Here is a 20145-nt window from a genome sequence, read left to right as displayed (position 1 = left end):
GCGCAGGTGAGTGTGACCTAGTTCTAGGACACCCCCGCGCCGCACGGCCACCAGCTGCTGCGTGTGCCCCCTCTCCTTGTGCCTCGCTGCCCCGGCTGCGCCGCGTGACCACGCCCCCTGCCATCGAGCGGCGTGGTCTGTGCTAGCTTCCTGCCCTGTCTCTGCTTTTTTCAATTTGCTCTGTAAGTTTTTTCTGTTGTATTGCATTTTCGCCCCATTTGTGCCGTTTTTTTGCCTTCCTTGTGCCGCCCTCGTCGCATCCCTCCCCGCTTCCCGCCATCACCGATAACCCCGCCCCTTTTCTTTCTGTACCCTCCCCGCTCCCGCCTCCCAGCTGCTCCGCCCACCCGCGCACTTGGCCATATATGGCAACCGTGCGTCGCAGGTGAGTGTGACCTAGTTCTAGGACACCCCCGCGCCGCACGGCCACCAGCTGCTGCGTGTGCCCCCTCTCCTTGTGCCTCGCTGCCCCGGCTCCGCCGCATGACCACGCCCCCTGCCATCGAGCGGCGTGGTCTGTGCTAGCTTCCTGCCCTGTCTCTGCTTTTTTCAATTTGCTCTGTAAGTTTTTTCTGTTGTATTGCATTTTCGCCCCATTTGTGCCGTTTTTTTGCCTTCCTTGTGCCGCCCTCGTCGCATCCCTCCCTGCTCCCCGCTTCCCGCCATCACCGATAACCCCGCCCCTTTTCTTTCTGTACCCTGCCCGCTCCCGCCTCCCAGCTGCTCCGCCCACCCGCGCACTTGGCCATATATGGCGACCGTGCGGCGCAGGTGAGTGTGACCTAGTTCTAGGACACCCCGCGCCGCACGGCCACCAGCTGCTGCGTGTGCCCCCTCTCCTTGTGCCTCGCTGCCCCGGCTCCGCCGCGTGACCACGCCCCCTGCCATCGAGCGGCGTGCTCTGTGCTAGCTTCCTGCCCTGTCTCTGCTTTTTTCAATTTGCTCTGTAAGTTTTTTCTGTTGTATTGCATTTTCGCCCCATTTGTGCCGTTTTTTTGCCTTCCTTGTGCCGCCCTCGTCGCATCCCTCCCCGCTCCCCGCTTCCCGCCATCACCGATAACCCCGCCCCTTTTCTTTCTGTACCCTCCCGGCTCCCGCCTCCCAGCTGCTCCGCCCACCCGCGCACTTCGCCATATATGGCGACCGTGCGAACGCGCAGCGGTCACGCGCAGCGGGCGCGCCGATTGTGCGCCGAAGGCGCGCCAAAGGTAAGCCCGTCTACGCCTGTCCGCGCCTGGACCGCGCCCAGTGCCAGGACCCCTGGCCCACGAGGACCCCGACCGACCCGCCTGACGTACACCGCCGCCACCCTCATCGCTCTCAACACCGGCCGAACCCCAGGATGCTACCGAGCCACCCCACGTCGCTCCCACGGACCCTTCAGCTGTCACGCCTGCAAGTTCACCTGCATCCGGACCTGCCCTGCACCAGCACCCGCCAAGCCGAACACCAGCAGCAACCACCTCAAGTGCATCCTGCTCAACACCCGCTCCATCCACAGACACGCCATCGAACTCTGGAACCTCCTCGACACCACAGCCCCTGACGTCGCCTTCCTCACGGAGACCTGGATGAACGCCTCTTCAGCACCCGACATCGCCATCGCCATCCCAGAGGGCTACAAGACCACCCGGAGGGACCGCACCGCCAACCAGGTGGGAGGAGGCATCGCCATCATCCACAGGAACACCATCGGTATCACGACCAGCACCGACAACACCCTTACCACCGCCGAACACCTGCATTTCCAGATCCACACCGACCCGAAGACCACCCTCAGAGGCACCCTGATCTACCAACCCCCGGGGCCACGCACTCAATTCAGCGAGGACATCGCCGAATTCATCAGCCCGCACGCCCTCCCCTCCGCTGACTACATCCTCCTGGGGGACCTCAACTTCCACCTGGAGAACAACAACGACCGCAACACCAGCACCCTACTCGACAACCTCGCCAACCTTGGACTCAAGCAACTGGTGAGCACCCCCACCCACCTCGCCGGACACACACTCGACGCCGTCTTCTCATCCAGCAAAGACATCGCCTTCAGCCACGCCACAGAACTCCACTGGACGGACCACAGCTGTGTCCACTTCACCTTCGAAAGAACGATGACCCACCACCACCAGCAACAGGTTGCCCGTAGAAGCTGGAACAAGATCACCGCCGACCAGCTCGCCGCCTCCCTGAGCCAGCACCCTCCGGCCAGCTCAGCGAACCCCAGCCAGGCTGCCGACAACCTCACGAAGTGGATCAGCAACTGCGCGGACGAACTCGCCCCACTGAGGACCCCGCCCAGCAGACCTGGCAGCAAGAAGGCCCCATGGTTCACCGACGAACTCAAGAGCTCCAAGAAGAACTGCAGAGCCCTCGAGAAAGTCTGGAGAAAGGAGCCCACACCGGACAACAGGACCACCCTCAAGCTCGCCTCCCGGAAGCACCACCAACTGATCCGCGCCGCCAAGAAAACGGCTTTCAAGAGCCGACTGGACAACAACGCACACAACTGCAAGGAACTCTTCAACATCGTGAAAGAGCTCTCCAACCCCAACGCCGGAAACAACGACATCACCCCATCGCAAGACCTCTGCAACTCCCTCGCCTCCTACTTCCACAACAAGATCGCGGACATACACAGCTTCAGCACTCAACCGACCCACGCCACGACCACAGCAACGCCACCCACCACCACCCTCCGAGCCTGGACTCCGATCAGCACAGAAGACACCGTCCGCATGATGAACTCCGTCCACTCCGGATCTCCGACCGACCCCTGCCCTCACCACGTCTTCAACAAAGCCGACGCTATCATCGCACCCCACCTGCGGGACATTATCAACACCTCCTTCGACACCGCCACCTTCCCCGAGAGCTGGAAGCACGCCGAACTCAGCGCTCTACTCAAGAAACCCACAGCAGACCCCACCGAACTCAAGAATTACCGCCCCATCTCGTTACTCCCGTTTCCAGCCAAAGTCATTGAGAAGACCGTCAACAAACAGCTGGCCGCCTTCCTCGAGACGAACGGATCCCTCGACCCCTCGCAGTCCGGCTTCCGAGCCAACCACAGCACCGAGACCGCCCTCATCGCTGCCACCGACGACATCCGAGCCCTGATGGACAACGGAGAAACAGCGGCCCTCATCCTCCTAGACCTCTCCGCAGCTTTCGACACGATCTGCCACCGCACCCTAGTGCAGCGCCTCAGCAACGTCGGAATCCAGGAGAAGGCACTGGAATGGATCGTCTCCTTCCTCGACGGAAGAACGCAGAGAGTCCGCCTACCACCGTACAAGTCAGAGGCCACCGAAGTCATCTGCGGCGTCCCTCAAGGATCCTCGCTGAGCCCTACCCTCTTCAACGTCTACATGAGCCCCCTCGCGGCCATCGCACGCCAACACAACCTCAACATAATCTCCTACGCCGACGACACCCAGCTGATCCTCTCCCTGACCAACGACCCCGCCGCCGCCAGAGCCAACCTGCACGAAGGGATGAAAGAGGTAGCCGAGTGGATGACGACCAGCCGCCTAAAACTGAACTCAGACAAGACGGAGGTCCTCATCCTGGGCTCCTCTCCCTCCGCCTGGGATGACTCCTGGTGGCCCCCCGCCCTGGGCACCGCACCCAAACCGACGAACCACGCACGCAACCTGGGCTTCATCCTGGACTCCTCCCTCTCCATGACCAGGCAAGTCAACGCTGTCTCCTCGTCGTGCTTCAACATCCTGCGCATGCTTCGGAAGATCTTCTGGTGGATCCCCAGGGAGACCAGGAAGACTGTCACCCAGACCCTCGTCACCAGACGACTGGACTACGGCAACGCCCTCTACGCCGGAACCACCGCCAAGCTCCAGAAGAGACTCCAGTGGATCCAGAACGCCTCAGCCAGACTCATCCTCGACATCCCACGAAACAGCCACATCTCCGGACACCTGAGAGACCTGCACTGGCTCCCCGTCAACAAAAGAATCACCTTCCGGCTCCTCACCCACGCACACAAAGCCCTACATGATCAAGGCCCGAGCTACCTCAACAACCGAATCAACTTCTACGCTCCCAAACGCCACCTCCGATCAGCCAGCCACGCCCTCGCCGCCGTCCCACACATCCGTAGAGCGACAACAGGAGGAAGGTCCTTCTCCTACCTGGCCGCCAAGACCTGGAACTCCCTCCCGGCTGATCTGCGCCTGACCCAAGACCACCTCGCCTTCAGGAAGAAGCTCAAGACCTGGCTGTTCGAGCAGTAACGGCACCCCCCCCCCTTAGCGCCTTGAGACCCTACGGGTAGGTAGTGCGCTCTATAAATGTCTTTGATTGATTGATTGATTGAAGCTGTTCACCAAAAGAAAGGAAGATCCAGCTTGTGAGTTCAAGTTCAGCTATGCTCTACTGCCAATCAGAGTCGGTGCATATTCCAGATTGAAATCTTGCCAATTAGTCTTGGGCACAGTTTTCCTACTCAAAAAGTAATCATAGAAGGTACTCTCTCTTAAATGTATTGCAGAGATCATTGCTTACATACAGATAAGTAGGCAGGGGTACTCTTTTGGGACACCTTGTGCATTGCCGCCAGAAAGCCCTAGATGCAAATAACACCAGTTTTCTTCTATGTGTTTCCATGCTGCAGCGCACAATTGCCATTCTTATAAAACGAAATATTTGAAAATACCCAAGGGTAACCCTAACAAAATGTGCATTAGTATAGTTAGTTTCACAAATCATTTGCCATGTGCAAAGGTCCGTTATTTCAATAAGCTACACTCAAATATGCAAAAAATATAAACAAATAATATACACAAAGGGCTTCTTATTGGGCCAAGCCGCTAAACTTAATTCATGCAGATGGTCTGTAGGCAGCGCTTCTACGTGCAGCTATTGCATGTCACAAATAATAAACATGAAGACTGTGGGTTTTAACTTCTGCTGTTGCAATGAGGCCAGGTGTTTTGAATATAGGCTCATTGCTACCTTTTGGGATGAAGTATGTGTGCTGCTTGGAATAACAAGTAACTCTAACATTAAAAACTCAGCACTGCTAGTTCCTCTATATCAAGTTGCTGTTCTTTCAACTAAGCAATTGGGAATGCATGAATTTATTTGGGTAGCCTTGATTGGTGGGAAGAAATCAGTTCCAAGGGGATGGAAAATGAGTTGTGAGCTGAAGACTGAAAGGTGGTTAGAGGGTGTGAGTAGGTTATAAACCCTGCCTAAAGCAACGTACAGATCCGTATCTACTTACGTGTGATCATACATGATTTTCAATGTTAAAGTAACATTTTGAGAGATGAATTGTGCTTCTTCAGTATATGTCAGTGCTTTATATGTGCTTCTTGCCCTTGCCTTGTGTCTGTTGAAATGGGAGGGGAATGGTGGGGTGAGGGATTTACCTTTTATATTTTTGTTCTTTGTATTTTATGGAGACTTTCTGTTTTAATATTATTTCCATAAATGGTATTGAGCTCAACAGAATATACAGTAAAAAAAAAAAAAAATCATTCAATGTCTGAAGCTATGGATGGAAAAACATAGGGGCATATTACCAACAACTAGCGATAATTTTTGTCTCTAACTTGTTTAGAGACAAAACTTATCGCCGCACATCGGCGATTATTATCGCAGATAAACCTTGCTATTAGCAAGGTTTATCGCAAATGCGATAAAAAACGGCCGCAATGCATGAATATCGCTCAAAAGTCAGCGATATTCATGCATTATCGAGCAAATGCTCTTAGCCATGTTATCCACCTCCCATTGGATAACATGGCTAAGAACTGCTCAGGGCAGGTGTTAGCTTTCTCCAAAAGTTGGTAATAGGAGATAGCGATGTTAGGGACTGTTTCCAGTCGCTAACATCTTGGCACGCCCCCTTTGCATGTCATTAGTGATAAATATCACTGACATGCAAAGCGGGGCCCAAGATGGTCGCTATCTCCTTTTAGCTGTCACTAACTGGTGTTTGCGACAGCTTGGTAATAGGGAGATAATTTTATCTCCGCTTTCTTGGCTTTTAAAGCCAAAAAAGCGGAGATAAACCCCCTTGATAATATGCCCCATAGATCCATATTATGCAGTAAATCCCTTTATCGTCAGCATCTTTAAAGCTTTAAATAACTTAACATCGTTAAACATTTCAAGCATTAATAAACCCCCACAGCAACCAGCTCTTCCTGCTGTTATTGTTGCTGCTCACTCAGATACGCTCATGTGTGCTGTGTGATAATTTGTGTTTGAGTGTGAAGTTAAATGAGTATAAGTATGTATGGGATAGGCTGAGTTCGAGTGGTACTGAGATTTGGCTGTATTTTAATTTTTTATAAGAATTGACAACAATTTTTGACGTTTTTTGTTCCATGAATATTATTTTATTGATGTATGAGTTTGGTTAACAATAGGCGAACAGTAAATAATTGTGAAGCATGTGGGAATTATTTTCACTTTGATCGATAATGGTTGCAAGTTTTACAGGTTTTGTTTGTTTAAGGCCACCTTCCATCTGCAGCATTATCTGTGTTCAAATGATGCCGATTATGTTGTCAGAGATAGAGGATGTTGGGATTTGACCAAAGTTTTCAACAGGAAATTAGCTGTTTTTCAAATGTCCTACCTGTGCGGGAGCCGCGCAGCAAGTCACAGTTGCAGTCATGTTGTTTATCTGTTGAGGTATGTTGGCTGCACGCCTGTGTTTTAGCGCCCATTTTAGTCTAGAACGCTAACCCGATTAACACGTATTCTACGGCCCTTTTTGGCCATTCTGACTGGCGTACATGTTAGTTTCCTCACATTGAACAGTCTGACAGAACGCTTGTTGTGTGACAGTCCAATGGGGATATTGAAGCTTTGTGAAACACTCAGTAGGTTCGTTCATTTCAAAGCATTGTGGATCATTTAAGGGGAAAATAGTTTTTTTCAGTAAAATGCCTGTTTAAAATTTGCTACATTTCTGGTAGAATGTTACTCCGTGAAATGTTGTTATGAATTTAACATTTGTTGTGTGTTTTGTGAGGTAAAGGGATGTTTAAACGTTTTAGCATGGGGCAAGGGGAAGATTCTCAGAAACTGAGTCTAGAGGAGAGGCTCAAAAGGGTATTGAGAAAGTCACTTTGGAGGTTTCAAACAGGATGGACAAAAGTTGGAAAGGTTGACATCAAAGAACCCCAGTATTGAGAAAGAACAATCTTGGCCTGCTACTGAAGCAAAAGCAAATTTAAAAACTGGAGGCAAAGCTTCACATAGGAGGAAGCATGTGGTTGCCAGTAAGATATGAAGGACTGGGTTATTTAAAACCCAGCGGTGCCAGGGCACAACACCTGAAACCTTCGTGGGTAACCTGCTCCGGCGTACGAATCACAGAGACACGGGACACTTCCTTCGACGTCAAAGATTCAAGGTTTATTTACTGCAGGGAACACAGAAGTCACGACAAGCAACACACGTGCAACTTGGGGAGACTGCTTCAAATTGGTTCTGTGAATCGCTCCTTTTATACACAATTTCCCCATAGAGTTACATTGAACACAAAAGTTTATGACCTAGTTCCCACAATCATCCCCCAGAGGGGTCGTTTTGGTCACTTTGAAACGCACAAGGTCCGGAACATAAGTGCGGAAACATTTGGCGGTTCCCAACTGTAAAAACCCATCTTCCCAACATTAGTGCATTCCAATCGGTAATAAACAGATCGAAATAGGAACAAGAACAGGTGTAGAGGAAGACGGAGACAGTGGGGAAATCGAAAAAGGGTGAAAAAGGGGAGGTATCGGGAAACACGAGATACAGGCATCAAAGGGACGTGCCTAATGAGATGCACGGCTAAGACAATAAGTCCGTGCGGCAAGATGAGCCTTGAGCGGCGCCATCTGCTTTACAGTAGCATCCCCCTCATCATAAAGACACTTACAAAGGACATGTGTCTTCCGCAAATATCTTGGGAGTCCCAGGGTCGCGAAGCGGACAACGTCCGTTCGCTGGCTACTTGAGGGCAAGAGACAAAATGGATGCCGTATCTAAGATGGAACCCGTGGGTACAGATGAAAAACCCACATAGCAAACGAACGGCTTAAGTTAACACAGCGAAACTGCGCATACTTACTAAACTCGTCATTTGCGGTTCATAGATACCAGACTCGACCATATTTGTGCGAGTCGAAAACACCACTTACAATTGTCACGGAACCTCAGACGCTCCTTTTGCCCTCATGTAGGCAAGCACTAGTCAGAATAATACTCGATATTCATCAGACCATCTAGATGTTGCTGTAGCATAGCTCTGTCCAACCGAGTTCCATTGGTAACAGGCGGCTGTCTCATACACGTTGTAGCACAAAGGCCACATAAGGCAGGACCGCACTGCACACAAAGGCAACACGTGAACAGGAACGCCACGACAACTCCGATAATCATCAGAATCTTCCAACCCCAAGTCGACATCAGGCCCCAAAACCACCCAAGTAGCGTCCAATCCCCTACATCCACGTGTATGGATTCAGAGATTTTATGCAACTTAGAGATGGCTTGATAGACGGTCGGAGCATTACCTGGAATGAAAATGCAGCAGCTCGAATGGATCACCTTACATACCCCACCTCGGTCTGCTAAAATGACATCTAAAACCATACGATTTTGTAATGTCATAAGTCTATCCGCCTGAAGTTCTGTGGTGATATTACCAAGGGCACTGGCAGTAATATTAGCTGTCGATTCTACCACTCGAGTCAACTGTCTCAGGTTCCTACTATTAACCATAGGTCCCCAAAACGGGAGGAAACCCTTGAAAAAGTCTCCTGCCTCTTGACCGGCAGTATCCTCTTTGCTAATTACGCCTCGCACAACTCTAGTCTTATGATAATCGGCATCTACAGTGAACGTCGGAGGCAACAAATTTGCAATGAAACATGAGCCCATGAAGTCAGCGGGCAACCATGCGTATGCACGATCATGGCAGATAAAGTATGTACCCTTGGCAGCCAGAAACACAGGGGACGAGACCATCGGCAACATATAATTTTCAGTGCAAGCACTCTCTCCAAGTCGGGCTTTCGATCTTCGGCCACGACCCATTAGACAAAAATTACCAATGTGGGGTACGACCCATATCGGAGGTGAGCTTTTAAGCTGCTTTTCACTCGTGAACACACTATACTCGCCTCTACTCAGGACCCTATAAGCTTGTACCTCTTCTTCGGGAATAAGCGAGGGATCATAGATATCGCTGTCTAAGTCCTCTATTGCTATCGACAAAGGTTTTTGATACGAGGTAGGACCAGAGTAGGGGGAACGTGGTTCTCGAATGGGGTGGAAACCCAGTGCGCTTCGAAACATTGTTTGAAATGCTCGAGCAGACCCTTGGGAGCTATACGGTAACACCAGATATGGAATTCCCTTATCCGTAGTATGTGGCATCAACCCACATACCCAACAATTAGTAGTGTTAACCACTAACTGATGCTGGTGAAGGAGCTGAATAAAGGAATTGCTGCGGAATTCTGCAGGTCTAGCCTGCTCGTGTTCGGGTAAGACATGAAAAGAATGGGGAGAAGCAACAGTAGTAAGTTTAGGATCAGGTGTAGGAGTAGGTAAAACAGGAGATAGGAAACCAGAGGTCATATAATACACCCCACCCGCCAAGAATGCAGAAACAGTCAAGAATAACACAAACACTTGAAATATAAAACATTTCGTACGACTAAGTTGTTGCAGCTTGAATCTTTGTATCTGAGCTTCTTCCAAGTCCATCAGCTTCGAAAATGCCATTCCATACGACCGCCCGCAACGTTTCTTGACGCACTTCGTTCTGTGTAGCAATAGTCAATCCCTAGGAGTTCCCAGGAACCGACGGTCTTTAACCTAGCGTCAAGACCTACTATCCAAAAAGAAGTACGCGCGCGGCCCTACGGCCTTTTATGCACAATATATATATATATATGCAAAAACAATGTCTCTCGGCTGTGAAAGCAAAAAGTATAAGGAATGAAGCTCAATGTATATATACAGGAATAATCACAATAATATGAACGTTCAAAACTGATCACGGAAAACGGGATAACGCAGTTGTTAATACAGCAAGGCAGGATCTTTTATTAGTCTTTAGTGCTAGATCGCAAAAAGTATCGGGTTTTCCCAGGACGTGTCTGCTCGTCAAACAAAGGATCCGTTGAAGAGACAGCGTCCTGCTGATCAGTTGAGTGTTCTGGTCTTGAGTCTTTTGATGACAATTGTTCATCAGAGTCCTTCTGCTGCGCTGAGGATTCTCCAACAGGCTGTGCGTCGCTGAAAGGTACAAACGCCGGCAATCCTTCTGTTTCAGTTGATGCAATGCCTCTCCTCACCCACGGGTCTGCCGGCAAAGGGATAGGGACTTTTTTTGTGTGGGTGGCGTGCACCCAGTTTTTCCGTCCCTCAAGACGAACAGCAGTCCTCGTGGCAAGGAGAACCTGGTAAGGTCCAGTAAACCTCGGGTCCAAGTTGTTCTTGCGCGAAAAGTTCCGCGTCACCACCCAATCTCCGGGCTGGAGCTGGTGGCCTGGACCCTCCGTCTGCGTCGGCAGTGCGTCGTGAACCTGTTGGTGAATTAACCTCAGTTTAGCAGTCAAGTCATGAAGGTAATCGATCAACATTGGATACTCAAGATCACAGAACATTCCTGGCCTAGGAACCCCCCAGACATTCGCAGACGGCCGAACACTATTTCATAGGGACTAAGCCCTACTCGGGAGTGTACAGTCGCCCTAGTTGACAGTAATGCTAAAGGTAAAGCGTCAGGCCACGAAAGACCAGTCGTAGCCTGAATCTTTGCTAGTTTCAGTTTAAGGGTACCGTTATACCCCTCAACCAATCCAGCTGACTGGGGATGATTGGCACTATGGAATTTCTGATTAATTCCAAGGCCTTTACACACACTCTTCATTACACTACCCACAAACTCACTTCCGTTATCTGACCACACGACTCTAGGCATTCCATACCGAGGAAAATATTCCTTCAGTAGGATTTTTGCAGTAGACAAAGCAGTATTGTCTTTGAGAGGATAGGCCTCGATCCATCGGGAGAATGCGCAAACCACAACTAAAACGTATTTCAGGTTATTGCATCGCTCCATATGGATGAAGTCCAATTGGATCACCTCAAAGGGACATGAAGGGGGAGCAAAACTGCCAGGAGGAGTTGGGGTTCCTTTGCCAGGATTGTACATCATACACACCATACAATTTTTCACCAGACGTTCAGCACATTTCGTAATACCATCATTCTTCCACACAGGGGACAGCAACTTACAAATACCTTTCGCGCTAATGTGTGCTAACCCATGCGCCATTGTCACAACGGCCAGCACATACGCATCGGGCAACAACCATCTTTTCTGATCCGACAAATCAATCCAACAACCATTCACATCCAACTTTCCCGTGCTTTCTTTCCACTTCATCCTTTCAGTCTCGGTGGCCTCTTTCTGAATTTCTTTCACACTTTCAATAGTGTCTTCACACATGCTCGATTCTGTAGGCCACCTAACCGAACTCGTCACATACATTCGAGTGCTAAGGTTCCGGGCAGTCTCCTTAGCAATCTCATCCGCAAACGCATTACCACGACCAACATCATCCGTCACCTTACGATGCGCACTACATTTAACAATCGCTACCTGCTTAGGCAACATCAGCGCATCCAAAAGATCATTCACAAGCTGGCCATGCTGAATCTTCGTACCATGCGACGTCAAGAAACCTCTCTCTCTCCACAATCGTCCAAAACTATGTGCAACACCAAACGCATATTGGCTGTCGGTAAACACATTCACACGTTTCCCTTTTGCTAACACACACGCTCTAGTGAGAGCGATCAACTCTGCAGCCTGGGCAGAATTCTGATTCAACCTTGCAGTCTCAACAACAGTATTCAACGTTACAACAGCATAAGCAGTAGTCACATCGCCATTCGGCAACTTAAAACATGACCCATCCACATACAGTGTACCATCCGGATCTTCCAATGGAGTGTTTTTAAGGTCCACTCGACCTTTTGTTTCCTCTTCCGTCCTCAAGTAACAATCATGTTCCGCTACGTCATCTGACTCTGCGCTAATTGGTAACAAAGTTGCCGGGTTCAGAACATTGCAACGTTTTATCTGAATATGACTTGCCAGCAACGTCAGCTCGTACCCAGACAACCTCGCACTCGTCAAGTGCTGAGTTTTCGTACGATTCAAAAGAGTATCGACTGCATGCGGAACCATTACCGTAAGCATATTATCCATGACCAGACCTGCTGATTGTCGGATGGAGACCGCAGCTGCCTCAGTTGCTCTCAAACAACTCGGCAACGCTCTAGCTACTGGGTCCAAGGTCGAGGAAAAATATGCACATGGACGCCTTTTACCACCAAAAGGTTGCGTTAAGACACTCAAAGCACAACCTTCCCTCTCGTGAACATATAATGTAAACGGCTTGCTATAGTCAGGAGTACCCAACACAGGAGCCGAACACAATGAGTCACGCAGTTCAGAAAAACTTTTCTGACATTCATCCGTCCATGGTAAAGGAGATGAAACATCCTTGCACGTAAGAGCCACCAATGGTTTCGCTAGCAATGAAAAATTAGGAATCCATTGCCTGCAGTACGACGTGATACCTAGAAAGGCACGCACATCTCTTTGGGTTTTTGGCACAGCCATTCGCGCAATCGCTGCAATCCTTTCTGGGGTCAACCTCCTTCCCTCCTTTAACAATAAGTGACCTAGATAGGTTACTTCTTGACAACAATATTGGAGTTTAGAAGGGGACACCTTATGATTCAACTCACAGAGATGTTGCAGCAACGACACCGTAGCAATTTTGCAAATGTCCTGAGTATCAGCAGCCACTAATAAGTCATCGACGTATTGGATTAAGGCCGCACCAACCGGCAACCTAAACGCATCTAGTTGACCCTTCAAGGCTTGACTGTAAATCGATGGACTTTCACAGTAGCCCTGAGGAGCGCGTTTAAACCGGAAGCTGCGTCCACCGAGAGAGAAACCGAAAAGGTCTCTGCTCTCCTCGGCAATCGGGATGCTGAAAAACGCATTTTTCAAATCAATCACCGAAAACCACGATGCAGAAGCTGGAATCAGAGTCAGTAGCGCCGTGATGTCAGGCACAACAGGGAATTGAGGAACCACAATTTTATTCACCTCCCGTAAATCAATAACAAAACGATAAACGGGTGGCTTCGAAGATCAGTACGTTTAAGAATGGGCAGTACAGGGCTGTTGCACACGTTTCCCCGAGTCTCTTCAATAACGTCTTTCTCGATCAGATCATAAATGATCGCTAACAATGCTCGTTCACCATCAAGAGAGATACGATACTGGGGAATACGTGGCAATCGCACATTAGATTTCAACTGAACAACATAAGGGGAGATGTCAAGCAGGCCCACATCATTGGGACCTGTTGCCCACAAAGACGCAGGAAGAGAATTCAATTCCGGTGGAAGCTTATCGAGAGACAAATACATAGGAGAGACAACCCTCTCTCCTAACGTAAGCTTTACACCCGCAGGAGAACAATACAAAGTTGCATACAAACGTTTAAGCAAATCCAGACCCAAAAGATTTTCACCACAGCCAGTAGTCAAAATCAACGGAGCTTGAAGCTCACGTGGCCCAGTTGTAAGGGGCAAAGGGCGCGAAACTGGATTGCTAACGGGGGCGCCAGAGTATCCAACGGAAACATTTGTTAAGCCAGACAAAGGTGCGCCAGGGAGTTTCGAATGCATGATAGAACTTTTCGCTGCACCAGTGTCCAACAGAAAAGGCTCAACGACGCCCGATGTAGCAACTGCGACGTAAGGCCCTCTCTGATCAACCGGAACTGATACCACTCCCTCTCCTTGTCTACGGCTGTCCTAGTAATTACTGTCGTCAGTTCCCTGATCGACGTAATAATCGTCTACATTGTATTGCGCAGATCGTCTTTGCGATGATCCACGTTGATCGAAACAATTATTAGAATTAGAGGAGGTGTCAGAACGATCATTCTGAGCATCACGACCCCTACCACGTGATACCTGATGTGAACCACCACGACCTCCTTTGGACGAATTACCACTATTGCGATCATTCAGAACAGGGCAATTGAATTTAATGTGTCCCTCCTGTCTACAATAAGCACATTGATTGTACCCTAACGATGATCTTTGGGAGGAGGAATCATTACGCGGCTGTGATCGATTCGATTGCGACTGCGATCTATTCTGTTGCGAAGTATTCTGATTCGAACGTGGAGGATATGCTTGCTGAAGCAACACTTTAGCTTTAAGCTCTTTCGTCTTTTTATCAGCGCGGTCGTTCTCTTCTTTCTCTCGGTTCTCATAATATTGTGCTGTGGCCAATATCTGAGCTGAAGTAGAAACGGCCCACGAACTCTCAGAATTCTTTAATTTATTGCTCAAATCGGGCAATAAGTTAGAGACAAATTTGTCCACGAACAACCTTTGACCACCCTCAGTGCTCATATCCTGACCACTATGATCAATGAAAGCCTCCTCAAACCTCGTAAAGAAGTCGGAGACACTCTCATCCTTCTTTTGTTTGCAAGCTGATAATTTGTCCCAATTTACCCTCATAGCTGGCATAAGAGTCTTCATCAACGTTATTATTCTTTGAGGTAGATCAGCAATCAGCTGCTCGGGTTTAGCACCACCAGTTTGTCGGGCATCCGCCGCTACTATAGCAGCCCAAGCACCGCCCAATTCATTCGGATGATTTTCCTGACGAATCTTGGCCCATACCGGTTGCGGTACAACATTGCCAAACAACATATCAATATCGGCAAGATTCATTATCGTAGCGTCTACGAGCTGCGATAATTCCTTGTAGTACCCTGCAGGATTTTTGCGAGGGTCAGGCACAGATTGTTTCACCTGCAACACTTCTGAGCGTTTCCATGGGAGATGTATCCACACTCTCTGAAAGAATGGCGGAATCGGGGGGTTTGCCCCAGGATTACCAGGCATCCACACTGGTGGAACCTCTCGCATAGGAAACTGACCGGACTCATCTGGCTGTCTTTCAACATCCTCAACAAACAAGGCTTGAGGTATAGGAGTGGTACGGAAAGATAGCAACCGCTCAACAGCACGTCGAACGTTGGTATCCACTATCAGTCCGTTCGAGAACTGAAGCTGAAGATCAGACAAAGCGGTCAGCACCTCGTCAGGTGCGTCGGCCGATATCTGATCACGTAGAACCTTACACATTTCCTCGAACACAAACCTTTGAGTTGGTATATTGAATTGACAAAATGTGTCGAGTACAACACGTGGCGGATTTCGAAGAGGATGCATCATCCAACCCATCGCCATATTATATAGCGAAGCGCGTTCTCTGTTACCAGGAAGCTGACTACGTCTCTGAGGACCATCGGAACCAGCGGACCCAAAAACAGGTCCGAGCGAATGAAAGAAACTAGCCGCAAGAGGAGAATTACGAGAACGAGTAGAGGGAGAAGTATAAGACACAGGGCTAACAAGCGAAGGAGTAGAAACAGTAGCAACAGCAGGAGTTAACAAAACAGGAGCAGTAGCGGGAGCAGGAGTATGTGGAAGCGGAGGAGCAGTAGGGATAGCAGTAGGCAAAGGAGCAGGAACAGTCGGAAGAGCGGGTGCAGGTTGAGGAACAGGCACAGGAAGAATAGGCGGAGGAATAGGTACAGCAGGAACCACGGGAGCTGCGGTACCCTGTACATACGGAGGTGGCGACTTCATAAGATAAGACATTAAAGGATCCTCAACTGTCTCTTCCTTCTTTTCCGACTCCGTAGGCAAAGCGGGATAACATTTATCCACGGTCATACGCTGTAGTCTATCAAACACTTCCTTATCCTTAACCTCCTTGTTGCGCTGAAATTGCTCTGCTTTCTTCACTATGGTAGCAACATTATCTCGCTGATTTCGTTTAGTCTGTCTGATTTCTTTCTGTCGGGCTTCTTTACGCCACAACCGAAAGGCATCAAACATGGCCGGTCTTGACTTCCTTTCGAACAATTTAATCTCTAGATTATCTAAGATCGGGGCCTCGAAGCTACCATGAGGTGGCCAACGAAGGTCACCGTCCTTCTTCGTGTATTTGATCCAGTAATCATTAAAAGTAATTGGGCCTAGCCCATGTTTACTGTACAGTTCATAAGTCGGAGTTCCAACCGGAGGTATCGGACATGAGTCCTCCAGTCGGGAATCCATACCACAAGGTCTGAAACAACTAAACAAAGTACTGCGACTAGGCATCTTGCACACTAGCCGAGTTTCACAAACTTCAAGGGTTACGGGATTTACCAAGTCCCAGCAAAGAACAAAAACCCTCGGTTTTTGGCGGCTGCAGTCGTCAAACAACACGACAAAATACGCTAGCAAAGTGTCATCGACAAAGACACTCTCACAGCGTCAACAACAAAAACACTCGCTAAAGTGTCAACAACCAAGGACTCAGGGAGCAACCCACAAATACTTAACTCAAAGATCGATGGCGTCACCAGGAAGGCCCGTCAATCGTCTCGCTCTACCAAGGTCTACGCCAGGCGCCAAAACAGGTCTACAGTCAGGGCAGCAGTCCGTCGCAGCCGTCAGGAGGCGGGAATCTTCGCGGGAAAAGTCTTCGGGCCACTTATTTCGACAACAGGATCGATGAAGCGGGGTGCACCTTCCCTCGGAGATTTCACACGAAGTTCCTCACGATCGTCGGGCTTGGACCGGTACCACTGATGCAGCCCCACGTTGGGCGCCAACTGAAGGACTGGGTTATTTAAAACCCAGCGGTGCCAGGGCACAACACCTGAAACCTTCGTGGGTAACCTGCTCCGGCGTACGAATCACAGAGACACGGGACACTTCCTTCGACGTCAAAGATTCAAGGTTTATTTACTGCAGGGAACACAGAAGTCACGACAAGCAACACACGTGCAACTTGGGGAGACTGCTTCAAATTGGTTCTGTGAATCGCTCCTTTTATACACAATTTCCCCATAGAGTTACATTGAACACAAAAGTTTATGACCTAGTTCCCACAATCATCCCCCAGAGGGGTCGTTTTGGTCACTTTGAAACGCACAAGGTCCGGAACATAAGTGCGGAAACATTTGGCGGTTCCCAACTGTAAAAACCCATCTTCCCAACATTGGTGCATTCCAATCGGTAATAAACAGATCGAAATAGGAACAAGAACAGGTGTAGAGGAAGACGGAGACAGTGGGGAAATCGAAAAAGGGTGAAAAAGGGGAGGTATCGGGAAACACGAGATACAGGCATCAAAGGGACGTGCCTAATGAGATGCACGGCTAAGACAATAAGTCCGTGCGGCAAGATGAGCCTCGAGCGGCACCATCTGCTTTACAGTAGCATCCCCCTCATCATAAAGACACTTACAAAGGACATGTGTCTTCCGCAAATATCTTGGGAGTCCCAGGGTCGCGAAGCGGACAACGTCCGTTCGCTGGCTACTTGAGGGCAAGAGACAAAATGGATGCCGTATCTAAGATGGAACCCGTGGGTACAGATGAAAAACCCACATAGCAAACAAACGGCTTAAGTTAACACAGCGAAACTGCGCATACTTACTAAACTCGTCATTTGCGGTTCATAGATACCAGACTCGACCATATTCGTGCGAGTCGAAAACACCACTTACAATTGTCACGGAACCTCAGATATTGCCAATGAAAAGGAGATCTACAATGGTAGAACTTGTTTGCTGTGTGGCAGGCAAGTTTATGATGCTCAGAGCATACAAGATGGGCAAGGGAAAGGCCCAGAAAAGGACAGTGGAAAATTATCAAAGGGGTGCAATCATAATAAGGTTGTCATTTGTGACGAATCCTCCAGATGTGCAGAGGTGGAGCTTAGTTGCTCCTTGGATTTTGAACCATAGGATTTGGATACTGAAAAGAATGGTTCACTTTTTGATCCTTTCAGTCAAGACATGTTTGACACCTTACTTTTAAAGCATCCGCTCTCCCTAGAGTGGTCACCCTCTGATAAAGAAGCTCAGTATGTTGAAGTTTCATTTCCACTCCTAGGATTCGGAAAGCCAGATGGGGAGGCAGAAGTCTGTCCCACTGTGCAGCCAAACTCTGGAACCAGCTGCCGATCTCCTTGAGATTAATGTCCAACAGGCTTCATTTCAGAAAGGCACTAAAACACGGCTGTTTCCACCTCCTTAAACCTAGTCATAGCCGTCCAAATCCCCTATCTCACATTGCAGCGCCAAGACGCTTCGGCGTTCGAGCGCTCTATAAAATCATATCCTAATCCTAATGTTTGAAGAGAAGTGAGGTTTCTAAGGATGTTTGGGTCAGACTAAGGTATGAGTCCCCAAGATCCTTTGTGGATAAGAGAGTCTAAGTGACACTAAAATTAGACCCAAAGATTATTGCGTTCATTGGTAAAGGTGGATGTAATCCTAGGAAGGGCCTTGAATAGAGTCTTAGATCCTGTCAAGATAGGGATTTGGATCTAGTGGGTCTACTTACAAAGCTATTCGCCATGACTGAGGAGGCCTATGTGTATAAGAATAGAATTGACAATAGAATAGAATAGAATTGTCAGGCAATGCAAATACAACACTCGCCAATGAAAAAAGAAATAGCATTTTATTTAAAAATGGATTTGAAGCTGGTGGATGTAGCCAGTAAGGAAGACAGCTCTTCTGTGTGGCTTATTATGTGGTGATACCTTTATAAAAGATCATTCAAGATATGTGGGTGCATTTTGTTCCCTACAAAAATCTCTGAAGGAGATTAGTAAGGAATTTCAGGAGGGTGCTTTTGGGATGTCCTAGAGAACAAAGGGTCGGTTTCCCAGCTGTGGTCAAGGTATCACCAGAGGCTCCTTCACTCATGGCTTCAGAAATTAACAAGGAGAGCAGAATTGCTACAGTGGTGGATTTTATCCCCAGAGAGCTCTGGTAGGAACACCTGAGGTGAAAGAAGGAATAGCGGATCAACAGGTTAGATTAGACCTTTCTGTTAACCCCTTAAAAAATGGGTGACAGACTTGCCCAGTTTTATCACAGCTGGCTTCAGATTACAAAGGATCTTTGGGTTCTTGAGACAGTTCAAGGTTTTCGCATAGAGTTTGTGATAAGACCAGTGCAAAGATATTTACCAAGGAAGCTAGTTTTCCCTCCGGATCAGATGAAGTTAATAGATTTGGAGATGCAGGAGTTGATTGCAAAAGGAGCTGTGGTGTTAGAAGAGGGTCAGATGGAAGTTTTATTTGGACAGAGAAAAGTTGGAGGAGGGTGGACTCATGCCTTGAACCCCATTGAATAAATGCGGAAGTCAAAACTGACTGAACACGACAATGGCACACCTTATATCCAAATAATTGGACCTTGAATCCTTACATGCGCTCACGAGAAAATTCTTGTCTCAAAAATAACCTGTGGAGTACATACATCTGTGCAAATGAAAGAATTTTGCATGAGCCCTGAAGAAGTTCTATAAAAGGACGAAACGCATTGGCTACCCTGTGGAGAACATAAAAATAAAGAATAAAGGAATATTTATTAAAAAATCTTTCTTTGTAGCTGCCTGCTATTATACCTGTCCTATGTCCCTGACTGTACAAGCTAGTGTGTGCTGATCAAACCTTGGTATAGAGTTGAACGATTGGGTGGTTAACCACCATTTCAAGATTGAGGGAATAGACTTGTTGAAGGATGTTTTGCAGAAAGGAGATGGATGCCCAGGTTGGGTCTGAAATATGCTCATATGACAGTTCAAATTTGGGAGGAACATCAGATATTTCTTAGGCTCCTATGGAAGAGGAGGTTGTGGAAGTTTGTGTCTCTTCCTTTTAGGTCTTTCGTCAGCACCTTGGTGCATCCGTGGTTTAAAGTCCAACTGCTTAATTACAATGTAAGCTGGCTGGCTTCCAATGGGCTCAAGGAGCCTGTCAGCCAGTCAGAAACCACCACATAATCCCTTATCTATGGCATTTACACCGTAGGGATTATGATGTTGGTTTCTGACAGGCTTTCCATGTTGGGCTTTCCGACGTGGAAAGCCTGTCAGAAAGCGGCTTAGGGGTCCCTTAGCAGGGACCCTAACCCTCAGCAACCTTGGGTTGTGGGCCCGGGAGTCCCCTATGGTGCCCACCTATAAATCCGTACAC

The sequence above is a fragment of the Lissotriton vulgaris genome, chromosome 1_1 (genome assembly GCF_964263255.1).
Source record: "Lissotriton vulgaris chromosome 1_1, aLisVul1.2, whole genome shotgun sequence".
Taxonomy (NCBI): Eukaryota; Metazoa; Chordata; class Amphibia; order Caudata; family Salamandridae; genus Lissotriton; species Lissotriton vulgaris.
This window is presented reverse-complemented; position numbering follows the sequence as displayed.